The 14,514-nt window shown below is 38.8% G+C and overlaps 1 protein-coding gene across 3 annotated transcripts in view; it reads right to left on the reverse strand.

The window, feature by feature from the left end:
• Positions 1-14,514, reverse strand: part of S1P (membrane-bound transcription factor site-1 protease) — a 680,544-nt gene that overhangs the window by 237,952 nt on the left and 428,078 nt on the right. The gene's annotated exons all lie outside the window — the stretch shown is intronic.

The following is a 14,514-nucleotide window of genomic DNA, read 5'->3' on the forward strand; positions in this document are numbered from 1 at the left end:
AGTATTAATGGAATTACAGTATTTCCCCATGTATAAGACACACCTTAATTTTGGGGCCCGAAATTTGAAAAAAAATGTATTACATAAAGTTATTGAACTCAAGTTTTATTCATCATAAAATTCATACAACTCATCACTGTCAAAACCCATCCATTAGCTTGTCCTCATCTGTGTCTGATAACGAATCACTGTCTTCATATATTGCCTCATCCTCAGTTCCATCTATGGCATTTGAAATGCCACACTTCTTAAATGACTTGACAATGATCTCAATCATGATATTATCCCAGGATCTTTTCACCCAGGTACAAACTTTTCCTATAGTTGGTTTCTTTACTCTTCCTGCTGGTGTCAAATTGTCCCCAGAAGACTTCATCCATTGGTTCCATTCGTCTCTCATGGCAGCTTTGAAGGGGTTGTTAATGCTGACATCAAGTGGTTGAAGCTGGGATGTCAAGCCTCCAGGTATGACGGCAAGTTTTGTTTTTTGCTCTGCAGCAATCTTCTTTGTATTTTTTGTTATGTGTGCCCTGAACTGATCAAGCACCAATAGGGCAGGTTTGCGTAAGAGCCCACCCGGTCTCCTGCTTAAACTTACTCAAACCAGATATTCATCCCATCCTGATCCATCCAGCCCTTGTCATGAACATGGACAATCACTCCTCGAGGAATGTCTTCTTTTGGCATTGTTTTGCGTTTGAAAATCATCATAGGAGGCAGCTTGGTTCCGTCGGCACAACAAGCTAGAACAACTGTATAATGGCTCTTTTCATGTCCACTTGTCTTCACAGTTACAGTTTTCACCCCCTTCTTATCAACAGTTCTGTTACTTGGGACAAATTGAAGGGGGACTTCGTCCATATTTGCAATCTGTCCCAACTCAAACTGATGAGTCTTCCGACATTGAATGACAAAAACGATGAAATTCAAGGACCCTTCTGCTCATAGTTTTCAGGCATCTTTTGGGCAAGTCTGGTGCATGTATGCATGCTTATTCCATTCCGTTTCATGAACCTGAAACACCAACTGTGTCCTCCTTTTAAATCAGTAACTTCTTTTTCATCAGCAATTCTTCTTGCCTCATGCTGAACCATCTTTATGGACACGGGAATTCCAATTGCCCCTTTGCTCCTCAATCCATATCTTCAATTCCCTCTCTAAATCAGGTCATTTTGCTGACTTGCCTCTAATGGCCTTCTTCTGCCATGGCATTTTCAGTAGTGGTTTCTTCTTCCCATAGCCAGTCTCGGATTGTTTTCTCAGTTGGAGGAGGACCAAACTTATGTTCAGCAGCACGATTTCCATTCACTTTTTCAAACTGGATCACTTTTAACTTGAATTCACACTGTGCGAAAATCTTTTCTGAGCCATTTCTGGGCAGAACGTGGCAAAACGTAACCTAATATACCGGTAACAAGTGCGAAACAATGAGCGCAAAGACAATATGCACGAAAAAGCGGGAAATGCAAGTAAAAAAAATCTACAACCACAGTATAAGACACACCCAGTTTTTAGACCCCAAATTTTTCGAAAAAAGGTGTCTTATACATGGGAAAATACGATAATCGGCGATTAGCATTTATCCACCAACAAAATTCCAATTATTGGGCCATTTCCTGGTTGAAAGTGTTGCACTCGCTGTATGAAATGGTTACAAGCTGTGCTCACATAATGTTCACCATACTCTTGTCTATGGAACACCGATATGTGTAGAAATTCTTCGTGTGCTAATAGCAGGACTCTGTTCTACCGACTGAAGAATGTGTTCTATTTCATCTGTATTTTGTTCATTTGCACGTTCAGAAGAAATATGAGCACTGGGAACTGTACCAGCCTCACACAGTTTGTAGTAAACACCAGTAAATGCACTTGAATCTGGTATTCTGCAGTTAAGAAACTGTCAACGGTATTATCTACAAGCAGCAGCAACATTTCCACCAGAAAAACTGTAGACAAACACCATATCAGCATGTGTGAAGATGTGCAGCATTCTTAACAACACTTCTAACAACAAACAGCATCAGGTTATAATTGCTTCTTGGTCATATCTGATTCACGAAGCTGTGGATGCCAGTTTCAAACAGCTGTATCTCCGTATCCATTCAGAATTGGACACACGTTTATATGAACTTTTTTACTCAGAACAATCAATACTATCACCTCCCAAAATATTTACTATTCCTCCTGAATCATCCTGTATATATATACACTACATAAGATCTCCAATAATTAATTACCAGGTACATATTTAAAAATAGAAATAAAACTTAAAATCTGTTTAAAAAACAACAAACTAAAACATCCATATTTTTATCAACTCATATGTAAAACTTCCCTAAATTTACAAAACAAATGGATTAAAAAATTAATAATATGAGATAAATAAATGTAAGGGGGAAAATACAATTTTAAAACTATTTTGCAAGAAAATCAGGAGAAAAAACTGTTTTCATTACAAGTAGAAGAAACAACCAAAATCCAGTATTCCTATTAAATTATATGATTATGCAGCTCGGCAATTTGAATAAATAGATTTTACTGATTATCACAATTATCTGTCATTATGCTGTGATAAATGTCTCTAGTACTTTGTTTATATTGTTAACTTTTTTGCTTGCAATTTCAAGTGATATTATACTAATACAGTTATTATACTATCTAAAATTATTATAGTGATTGATAACTGAATGATTGAAAAGTTAACAGATTTGAGAAACTTATACTTGAGAAAGGACATGATTGAAAAGTTAAGAGATTTGAGAAACATAGGTAATAAGGAATAGTTATCATGTCATCACTGTAAAGCTTCATTTAATCTCCGCCCACCCAGCTATCTTGAATAATCCATTAAATTACACATCTAATGAAAGAAATGTGATCAGAGATATAAAGAAAATGGAAATGAAAACAAAAAAGTTGAAGGTATTTCAACAATACAAACTACCTCATAACTTTTTTAATGATAAACCTTCTAAATGTTTATAATAAAAAGACCACAATAATAATTTAATAATTACAACAGCGAAATTCGGGGATCACAATTGGCAGCTTCCACTGAAGAAGAGCGAGAATGTGTACATAAAGAGGTGGAAATAAATAAAATCAAGCAATAGGAAATATTTTAATCTGACAGTCCATTATTTTTTGAGAAAATCATCAATAAAAATTAAAAATAAAGCTGTCATGATTTTAGTGTTAGCATTTAGCATCAGCATTAGTAGAGGCATATGATGCAAAAAAGCAAGCTTATAGAGCATCAGCAAAAAAAAAAAAAAAAAAAAAAAACCTTCCCATTTTATCCATCCATTCGCTCCAAATGTTTCTCTAGTGCTGTATTGAATTTATTTAAGTTGTCAACTTCTAATAACAGATGGAAGGTTGCTCTAGAAATCAACCACCCGCTGGTAAAGGAAAATTTCCACACATCTATTCTACAACAGTCTTTCCTCAATTTTAATTTAGGTCCCTCAGGCAATTAATCAGGGCAAGAGGAAGAATCTCATCATCGCTGAGCAGCTCAATCCATTCAAGGCCATATACACTTCAATCAGATCACCTCGAAGGTGCCTAAATCTCCAGACACTGTAATTTGCAAAACTTAAGTCTTTCTTCGTAAGAGCAACCCTTTGTTCAATTCATTAATCTTGTTGCCTTTCTCTGTACTCGTTGCAGCATCTCTACATCCTTCCCAAAATGTGGCCTCCATAACTGTACACAGTACTCGAGGTGTGGCTTGACCATTCCCTTATACAAGGGGATAATCGCATCCTTTTCCCTGCTAGAAAAATACCAGTATATCATTGACAAGACACCATGAGCTACTCTTGCAGACCATCTGCACTGCTCAGAAAACTTCATATCCGCCTGCACAATTACTCCCAAAGTCCTTTTCACTCTCTACCAACCTCAGTGTAGTACCACACGGTTGATACGTTACCCTGGGGTTACTGCTTCCCATATGCAGTACTTTACATTTGTCAATGTTAAACTTCAGCTGCCACCTCTCAGCATGCTCAACTTTTCTAGATCCTGTTGCAGTAGCGTACTGTCATTAGTTTAATTAACAACCCTGTAAACTTTCATGTCATCTGCAAACTTAGGCATTAAGCCTGATATTCCATCATCAATATCTCTAATAAATACAGAAAACAACAATGGACCCAACACTGATCCCTGGGGAACTCCACTAATAACATTAGTCCATGAAGAACAGTGACAGTGGATTACCACTCTCTGGCTTCTCCCACTCAACCATCCCTTTATCCATAGCAGCAATTTGCCTCCAATGCCACACTGCTCTAATTTGTGCAGCAGTCTTCCGTGCGCAACAGAATCAAAATCCTTCCTAACATCCAAGTATATGATATCAAAATTATTCTTTGCATACAGTTCCTTTGTGACACATCACAGAATCCAATCAAATTGATCAGACAAGACTTCATCATAATAAACCCATTGCATGTCTGAACTATAACTGATGCCTTGTCTAGATGCTCCTGCAGTGCATCCTTAACGAGTGCCTCTATTAATTTCTCCGGAACACAAGTTAAACAAACAGGTCTGTAATTACTTGGGTCACCCTTTGTCCTCCTTTATGAATTGGGGTCACATTTGCACATCTCCAGCCCATTGGTACTTCCTCCGAGTCCAAGGAAGCTCTCATAATTATGGCTAAAGGTTTGCTTAATTAATTTGCTGCCTCTTTTAATATAACTGAACAGATCCCATCAGTGCATCCAGTTGATATAGATAAACAATGCACTGTTGAGTCAGTTTGGTGTAACATAAGCAATGCAAAAGCAACAATATGGATAGGAGTGTGTTATAGGCCTAATGATTCTAATGAGTACAATGAACAACTGTAAAGAGAAATAGAGTGGGCTAGTGAATAAGAACGTCTTATAATGGGGGATTTTAACTTCCGAGATATTGACGGGAACTTGTGGATTGGTCACTCGCACACTAGTAAGAGTTTTGTGGATTTATTGGATGATTGTTTTCTGCATCAGCATGTTCGAGAGGCAACCAGAGAGGGTAATACTCTTGATTTGGTTATCGGCAGTGATCATTCGTGTATTAAGAATTTGTAGATAAAGGAACCAGCAGGTGGCAGTAATCACAGTGTACTGATGTGGGATTTATTTAAAGATATAATTACCATCAGGGGTAAAGGAAAGAGTTTTTGCTTCAATAAATGTGACTACAGTGGTCACAGACAGTTTTTAAATTCTGTACAGCGGGATCAACTGATAATGTTAACAACAGAAAATTCTAAGTTGGAAGCATTCAAGGAATTAATCATGGAAACTACTAAAATTTTCATACCTATTAAGAAATATTATTCAAGGTTTAGGCCTAAATGATTGTCAAATGAACTAATGAGACTCATGGCAGATAAGAAAAATGCATGGGATGTATATAAATTATCAGGCGACACAGAAGCCTATGGCAGATATAGGCTAGTCTGAAATCAAGACAAAAGAAGTAAGGCATGAAGGTAGATTATGAGAAATCTTTGGCAAAGGATGCTCAGAAAAACAGCAAGGATTTCTTTACTTATATAAACTCTAAAAGGAAGGGGATGAATCTGATTGGTCCACTTGATATCGATGGTTCGACTATTGATGATCCTGCTCAGATAGCAAACAAACTAAATGAGTATTTTCCATTTACATTCACACATGAGGAATTATTAAGGTTTGAAAATGCCAGAACATTCTCAAATTGTAGCATGGTGCTTAATGATTTTGTAATATCTGAAAACAAAGTGGAGGAAAAATTGTTGAAGTTAAACATAAGGAAGGCACCTGGGGTTGATGGGATCTATCCAGTTATATTAAAGGAGGCGGCAAAGGAAGTAAGCAAACCCTTAGCCATAATTATGAGAGCATCCTTGAATTCAGGGGAGGTCCCCACGGACTGAAGATGTGTAAATGTATCCCCAATTCACAAAGGTGGATCGAAGGGTGACACGAGTAATTACAGACCAGTTAGTTTAACTGTGTTCCGGGTAAAATAATGGAGTCACTGGTTAAAGATGCATTGCAGTATCATCTAGGAAAGACTGCAGCAATAATTCAGATACAGCATGAGTTTGTTAAGGGAAAGTCTTGTCTGACAAATTTTATTTGATATTATAATGTGGTTACAAAGGAACTGGATGTAAAAAATAATTTTGATATCATATACTTAGATTTCAGGAAAGCTTTTAACACCTTTGCACATGAAAGACTACTGTACAAATTGGAGCAGAATGGTATTAAGGGTAAGTTGCTACAATGGATAAAAGGGTGGTTGAGTGGGAGAAGGCAGAGGGTGGTAATCAATGGGTGCTGCTCTTCGTGGACTAATGTTATTAGTGGAGTCCAACAGAGTTCGGTGTTGGGTCCACTGTTGTTTTATATATTTATCAATGATATTGATGAAGGTATATCAGGCTTAGTGTCAAAGTTTGCAGATGATACAAAGGTTGGCAGGGTTGTTAATGACAGTAATGGTAGTGTGCTACTGCAGCAGGATCTAGAAAATTTGGGCAGATGGACTGAGAAATGGCAACTGAAGTTTAACATTGAAAAATGCAAAGTACTGCATATAGGTAGAAGTAACCCCAGAGAAACGTACCAACTGTGTGGTACTGCACTTAGTACCACACAGTTGGTACTAAGTGTACCAACTGTGTGGTACTATGATGTACAGGAATTGTATGATGTACAAAATACAGGAATTTTGCTAGCAGGGAAAAGGAGGTGATTGTCCCTCTGTATAAGGCAATGGTCAGGCCATGTCTTGAGTACTGTGTACAGGTCTGGAGCCCTCATTTTAGGAAGGATGTAGATTTGCTTGAGCGAGTACAGAGAAGGGCAACAAGATTGGTGAGGGGAATGAAGGGATTCTCTTACCAAGAGAGGCTTCAGTTGTGCAAATTACAGCGGCCTGCGAGGTGATCTGACTGAGGTGTATGAGGCCTTGAATGGGTTGAGTACACTAAATTCTGATGGGATTCTTCCACTTATTGAGAACCTAAGAGGGCATAAATTCAAATTGAGGAAAGACAGACGTAGAATAGATGTGCGGAAATTTGCCTTTAGCCAGCGGGTGGTTAATTGCTGGAACAAACTTCCATCTGTCACTGAGGAAATTTATAGGTTAAATAAATTTAAGGGGGAACTGAACAAACATTTAGAGGGAATTGTTTTGTAATTTTTTTTTTTTTTTTTTTTTGGCTGTTGCTGCATAAGCTCACATGCCACTACTACTAGTACACCAGGTGCCTTTCTTATGTTTATCTTCAATGATTTCTCCTCCAATTTGCTCTGAGTTATTATAAAATCATTTAGCTCACCGCTAGAGTTTAATACACCTCTAGCATCCCGCCCTCCAAAAACTCCTGTGTAAATGTAGATGCAAAATACAAATTCAGTTTGTTAGCTACCTCAGCAGGATCATCAACAGTAGAACCATCAATATCAAGTGTACCAATCTGATTCATCCCTTTCCTTTCGAGTTCACATAAGTAAAAAACTCTTTACTGCTTTTCTTTGCATCCTTTGCCAAAGAATTCTTGTAATCTACTTTAGCTTGCCTAACCTCCTTTGTGACTTGATTATAGACCAGTTTATATCCACCAGTCTTCTATGTCACCTGATGTGATGTCACCTGATAATTTATATGCATCCCATGCATTTTTCTTCTCTTCTAGATATCTCAATGGTTCATCTGGTATCAATTTAGGCCTAAACCTAGAACAATATTTCTTAGTTGGCATGAAAAGCCTAGTAGCTTTCAAGATTAATTCTTCGAATGCTTCCCATTTAGAATTTGCTGTTGGTAACATCAGCAAATTGTAGCATAGCAAATTCTCAGTGGGTCCCACTGTATAGAATTTAAAAACTGTCTCAGACCATCGTAGTTACTTTTACAAAAGCAAAAACCCTTCCCTTTACCCCTGATGGTGCTTACTTCTTTGAATAAATTCCACATCAGCACACTGTGATCACTGCCACCTAGTGGTTCCTTTATCTGCAAATTCTTAATGCATGAAGAATTAGTGCTGATAATCAGATCAAAAGTGTTACTTCCTCTAGTTGCCTTCTAAACATTCTGCTGTAGAATAGAAAACAATCATTCAATAATGTCTTGCTAGTGTGTGAGTAGTAGTAGTAGTAGTAGTAGTAGTAGTGGCACATGATGCAAGAAAGCAAGTGTAGGAGCTTATGCAGCATCAGCCAAAAAAAAAAAAAAAAAAAAAATCACACCATTCCCTCCAAATGCCTGTCCAGTTCCTCCTTAAATTTATTTAACCTATCAACTTCCACAACGACAGATGGAAGTTTGTTCCAGCAATTAACCGCCCGCTGGCTAAAGGCAAATTTCCACACATCTATTCTACATCTGTCCTTTCTTAATTTGAACTTATGTCCCCGTAGGTTCGTAATCTGAACAAGTGGAAGGATCCCATCAGAATTCAGCGTGCTCAACCCATTCAAGGCCTTATAGACCTCAATCAGATCACCTCGCCGGTGCCTAGTCTCCAGCCACTGCAATTTGCAGAACGTAAGCCTCTCTTGGTAAGAGAATCCCTTCATTCCCCTCACCAATCGTGTTGGTCTTCTCTGTACACGCTCAAGCAAATCTACATCCTTCCTAAAATGAGGCCTCCAGACCTGTACGCAGTACTCAAGGCGTGGCCTGACCATTGCCTTATAAAGAGGGACAATCACCTCCTTTTCCCTGCTAGCAAAATTCCTATATATCATTGACAAAACCCCATGACCTGCCCTAGCAGCCTGTCTGCATTGCTCAGAAAACTTCATATCTGACTGCACAATTACTCCCAGGTCTTTTTCATTTTCTACCACCTTAAGTGTAGTACCACACAGTTGGTACGTTTCTCTGGGGTTACTTCTACCCATATGCAGTACTTTGCATTTGTCAAGGTTGAACTTCAGTTGCAACTTCTTAGCCCATCTGCCCAAATTATCTAGATCCTGTTGCAGTAGCACACTGCCATTACTGTCATTAACAACCCTGCCAACCTTTGTATCATCTGCAAACTTCGACATTAAGCCTGATATACCTTCATCAATATCATTGATAAATACACAAAACAACAGTGGACCCAACACCGAACCCTGTGGGACTCCACTAATAACATTAGTCCACGAAGAGCAGCACCCATTGATTACCACCCTCTGTCTTCTCCCACTTAACCATCCTTTTATCCATTGTAGCAACTTACCCTTAATACCATTCTGCTCCAATTTGTACAGTAGTCTTCCATGCGCAACAGTGTCAAAAGCTTTCCTGAAATCCAAGTATATGATATCAAAATTATTTTTTGCATCCAGTTCCTTTGTGACCACATCATAATAACCAATCAAATTTGTCAGACAAGACTTTCCCTTAACAAACCCATGCTGTGTTTGAATTATTGCTGCAGTCTTGTCTAGATGATCCTGCAATGCATCTTTAACCAGTGACTCCATTATTTTACCCGGAACAGAAGTTAAACTAACTGGTCTGTAATTACTCGTGTCACCCTTCGATCCACCTTTGTGAATTGGGGACACATTTGCACATCTCCAGTCCGTGGGAACCTCCCCTGAGTCCAAGGATGCTCTCATAATTATGGCTAAGGATTTGCTTAGTTGCTTTGCCGCCTCCTTTAAAATAACTGGATAGATCCCATCCACCCCAGGTGCCTTTCTTATGTTTAACTTCAACAATTTCTCCTCCACTTTGCTCTCAGTTATTACAAAATCATTAAGCACACTGCTACAATTTGATAACCTTCTTCCATTTTCAAACTGTAATAATTCCTCACGTGTGAATGTAGATGCAAAATACTCATTCAGTTTGTTTGCTATCTGAGCAGGATCATCAACAGTCGAACCATCGATGTCAAGTGGACCAATCATATTCATCCCCTTCCTTTTAGAGTTTATATAAGTAAAGAAATCCTTGCTGTTTTTCTTAGCATCCCTTGCCAAAGATTTCTCGTAATCCGCCTTCGCCTGCCGAACCTCCTTTGTGACCTGATTACAGACTAGCTTATATCTGCCACAGGCTTCTGCGTCACCTGATAATTTATATGCATCCCATGCATTTTTCTTCTCTGTCACGAGTCTCATTAGTTCATTTGATAACCATTTAGGCCTAAACCTTGAACGATATTTCTTAATCGGTATATAAAGTCTAGTAGCTTCCACGATTAATTCTTTGAATGCTTCCCACTTAGAATTTACTGTTTGTAACATCGTCAGTTGATCCCACTGTACAGAATTTAAAAACTGTCTGAGACCACTGTACTCCCCTTTACGGAAGCAAAAACCCTTTCCTTTACCCCTGACGGTAGTTACCTCTGAGTAAATCCCACTTCAGCACACTGTGATCAGTGCCACCTAGTGGTTCCTTTATCTGCAAATTCTTAATACACGAATGATCACTGCTGATAACCAGATCAAGAGTGTTACTTTCTCTGGTTGCCTCTCGAACATGCTGCTGCAGAAAACAATCATCCAATAAATCCACAAAAGTCTGACTAGTGTGTGAGTGACCAACCCACAAGTTCCAGTCAATATCTGGGAAGTTAAAATCCCCCATTATAAGACATTCTGATTTACTGGCCCACTCTATTTCTCTGTACAATTGTTCATTGTACTCATTCAAGTAATTAGGCCTATAACACACTCCTACCCTTATTTTTCCTTTCGCAGTGCTTATCTCACACCAAACTGACTCAACAGAGCACTGTTCATCTATATTAACTGGGTGCACTTCCTTTGATTTTATGTTTTTCCTAATTAACAGCATAACACCCCCTCCCTTTCTGTCCTGTCTATCCTTTCTGTACACATTGTACTCCCCAAATTCCAGTTCTGCATTCCTTATATCTTTGTGACACCACTTCTCTGCTATCCCAACAATATCCGCCTTTGATGTCTTGACCAACACTTCAAATTCATCAAATTTATTTACTATACTTCTAGCATTGGTATACATGCAAGCATACATGCTCCTATGCCTATTCCTTGTTACCCTAACACATCCCATATACCCAACTATTCCATGATGACTGCCATCCGTCCCTGAAACCCCCAACACCCCTCGCTCCAGGTCGCTTCTTATTCTAATAGAAGTTGTGCAAGAATCACCTTCACCTCTGCCTGCGGTTACTGTTAAACTATTAGTCTTTGTATCCCCCCAAACTAGCAGTTTTCCGACCCACCTAACACTGCCTCGATAGCATCAGCAAATATTCTTGCACCCTTTCTATTTAAGTGTATCCCATCCCTGTAGAAGCAATCTCTCCTGTTAACAAGTACAGTCCAGGCTGAAAAAAATCCTACCCCTTGAGCCTTGCACAATCTTTCCAGGGCCGAATTGATCGACAAGGCTCTCATCATGTACTCCCTCCTATCGTGTCTGGGCAGAATTGAAGACACTTTCAAATTCAACCCTATATCACGGCTTTTTTTCAACAGTGACCTGTACTTGTTGAGTAATTCCGCCGGTCTCCTACTCTTAATATCATTAGTGCCAACGTGTACAACTATATCACCTTTTGTGCCCTTGAAAGATGATATCCGCTCTACAACGTCATCAACCTTTGCCCCTGGCAGACATACCCTGGTCCTGTTCCACCTATCCTTTTTACAAAGGATGTTCCCCGTTTCCCTGACAATAGAGTCACCAACAACTACTAGTTCCTGTGGGACCAGCGCATTCTGCCTTAGGGGTTGCCGCTGTGTTGCGTGATGACCAAGTGCAAGCTCTGGCGTTGATGTGGGCAGCTGAGAGCCTGATGGGCCCCTCAATTTAGATCTTTCGAGGGCATCCACCCTGTCCTTCAAACTCTCATATAGGCCCATAACAACGCTGAGTTGTCGCCTGATTTCCTTACACTCCTTACATCGCGTACACACAAAGACATCCCCCATGGCAATATCATGTTCCGTTCCAGAGAGTTCGGCAAACATTTCACAAGCTGCACATTTTTTTAGGCTGTGATGTGTTGGAGAATTGCCCCCCTCAGTTCTCCCCCGAGTCACAGCACTCCTGCCACTTTGTGCCCGTTGCTTTGCTGCTCTAGTTTGGGGCATGGTAGTTTAAATTAAATGTCAATAGTATTTGAATAGAAACTATAAAATAGAAACAGTGAAGCGTATTACTATATAATTATGCGTTAGAGCTACCTAGCTACCTCAATTAAAAAATTTGAATTCCCTACCACTATATCCAAAAACAATGGCTACAAAAATGGAACGAAATAACGGTTTTACCTATCGTAAGTAAAATCCACAAAAACTCTTTATCTAAATTAAAAATAAAAAATAACCAGCGTAACTATAACTATATGACTACGTATTAAGTACAATATAAAATAACAATCATGTAAATAAAAGGCAAACACTTATCGTTTTTGCGGAGCCTGTAACTGACAGCTGTAACTTTTAAAGAGATTCAGGTTTACAGACATGACTAATTAATTCACTCTACAAGTATATATTATGTATATATATATATTGAAAACGTTAATTAATTATAACAGAAATTTCTACTATAATTAAAGTGTTCAATACTAACGCAGAGCTCAATACTGCCATCTATAGCCTAATTTTTCTGTATGTATTCTGATTCAACAGTGACTATGCCAGTTGTATGGTCTTGTCATGTGAGTACTAGGTTCTGTTCTATTTTAATTATATAATAGAATATAAGGGCCAATATTCAAATTTATTGCATTTGCGGATTGATCTGTATATCGATTCGTCTTTGTATGGATTTGTCTAATGTTCGAAATGCAGCGATTCCCTGATCATTATTGGCCTTATGGTCCTCTGTCGAGATGGGGCACAATGTTTTTTTATTGTCTATGTCTATATTTATTTTACTTTCATTTTTAGTTTTGTTGGTCCAGTGTTGTAGTTAGTTTTTGTCTCCGTTTTTAGTGATATTTCACATAATTTGGACCTGGTACTACTTCAGGTAGACGCTGCTAAATTTTAATTAATTGGCATATTCTAAAATTCTAATGGTTTTGAATGGGTCGAGCCTAAAATTATTTCTGTTGTTTGGTTAAAATTCGGTGAACTGGATAATGTTGAAATCCAATCCAACAAATTTTATTGGATTTTATTGAAATCCAATCCACCCCTCGGCTGAAAACCGCTGGTTTATTCGTACATCGTGGGCACCAGCTTTAAATTTTTATAGGCGAGAGAAAATGCAGTATGAAAAATATAATTACAACCAGCAAGTGGCTGAAATTATTTTTCTGCCACCATGTTAACTGAGCAGGGAGTCCCCTCAACGATCGACGTCTATCGGCTTATCTCATATTTGAAAGGTCATTAAACGGGCTCATCGACTGATACCAGGAATCCTTCTTGAAGCTTTTAATAACTGCCTGCGTGACGGGGCCTTTCCATCACCATGGAAGGATACCCTATTAAAGCTGATACTGAAGTTACCATCTAGGACAAAGAATGATCCACGATCTTATCGACCTATTGCCCTCCTCCCTGGATTAGGAAAGGTGTTTGAAAGGATGCTAGCGAGACGGATTACTGACTATACTGAAAAAAACTTAGGCTGGTCTGGCAGACAATATGGTTTTACTCCAGGTCGTGGAACAGAAGATGCGCTTCGGGTATTACGAAAGTATATATTAGGCTCGAACAGTAAGTATGTCCTTGGAATCTTTATTGACTTTGAGGGAGCTTTTGACTCCATTCAATGGAGCAGCGTTCTTATGACGTTGAGACTTGCAGGCTGTTCAACTAAGATCTTTAGGGTAGTAAAGGACTACTTTACGCACCGTACAGTGACTGTTAAGTCATCGGTTGATTCTACTGTATGAGAGGTGACCAGGGGATGCCCACAAGGATCGTTTTTTGGACCACTAATGTGGAACCTCGTTTTGGAGGACTGGTTGCGTAGGGACTTCGAGCATACCGAGATGGTGGTATATGCCGATGATCTTGTGTTGCTTATTGAAGGAAATACACGGATGCAACTAGAAACCAGGTCACAGCAGATTTTGTTTAAACTTAATATCTGGTGTAGGTTACATAAACTGACTGTATCAGAAACGAAAACAAGGACAATGGTCTTTAAGGATCAATTTTCGAGAAGAAGACCCCCGGGTGTTAGAATGAATGGGTCGAGCCTAAAATCGTCAAGGCAATTAAAATATCTAGGTATTATGTGTGATGGATCTTTGACTTTCAACTCACATGTTACTTATCTATCAGAAAAGGTGAGAAAATTTATTGGGATCATTACTCGAATCACTAGAGTTGGCTGGGGAATAAAAGGTAAGGCGCTGAACTTGCTATATGAATGTATATTTATCCCCATGGTAACGTATGGTGCATCAATTTGGTTGAACGTGTAAGTGGAAAAGTATTTACTAGAAAGCTCAGTTCCATTCAAAGAGTAATGCTCCTTAGGATGTGCAAGGCATGCAGAACTGTGTCGACCCCAGCTTTGCAGATTGTGACTGGAAAATTG

Source organism: Mastigoproctus giganteus, chromosome 9 (assembly GCF_048544385.1).
Source record: "Mastigoproctus giganteus isolate SK-2022 chromosome 9, ASM4854438v1, whole genome shotgun sequence".
NCBI lineage: Eukaryota > Metazoa > Arthropoda > Arachnida > Uropygi > Thelyphonidae > Mastigoproctus > Mastigoproctus giganteus.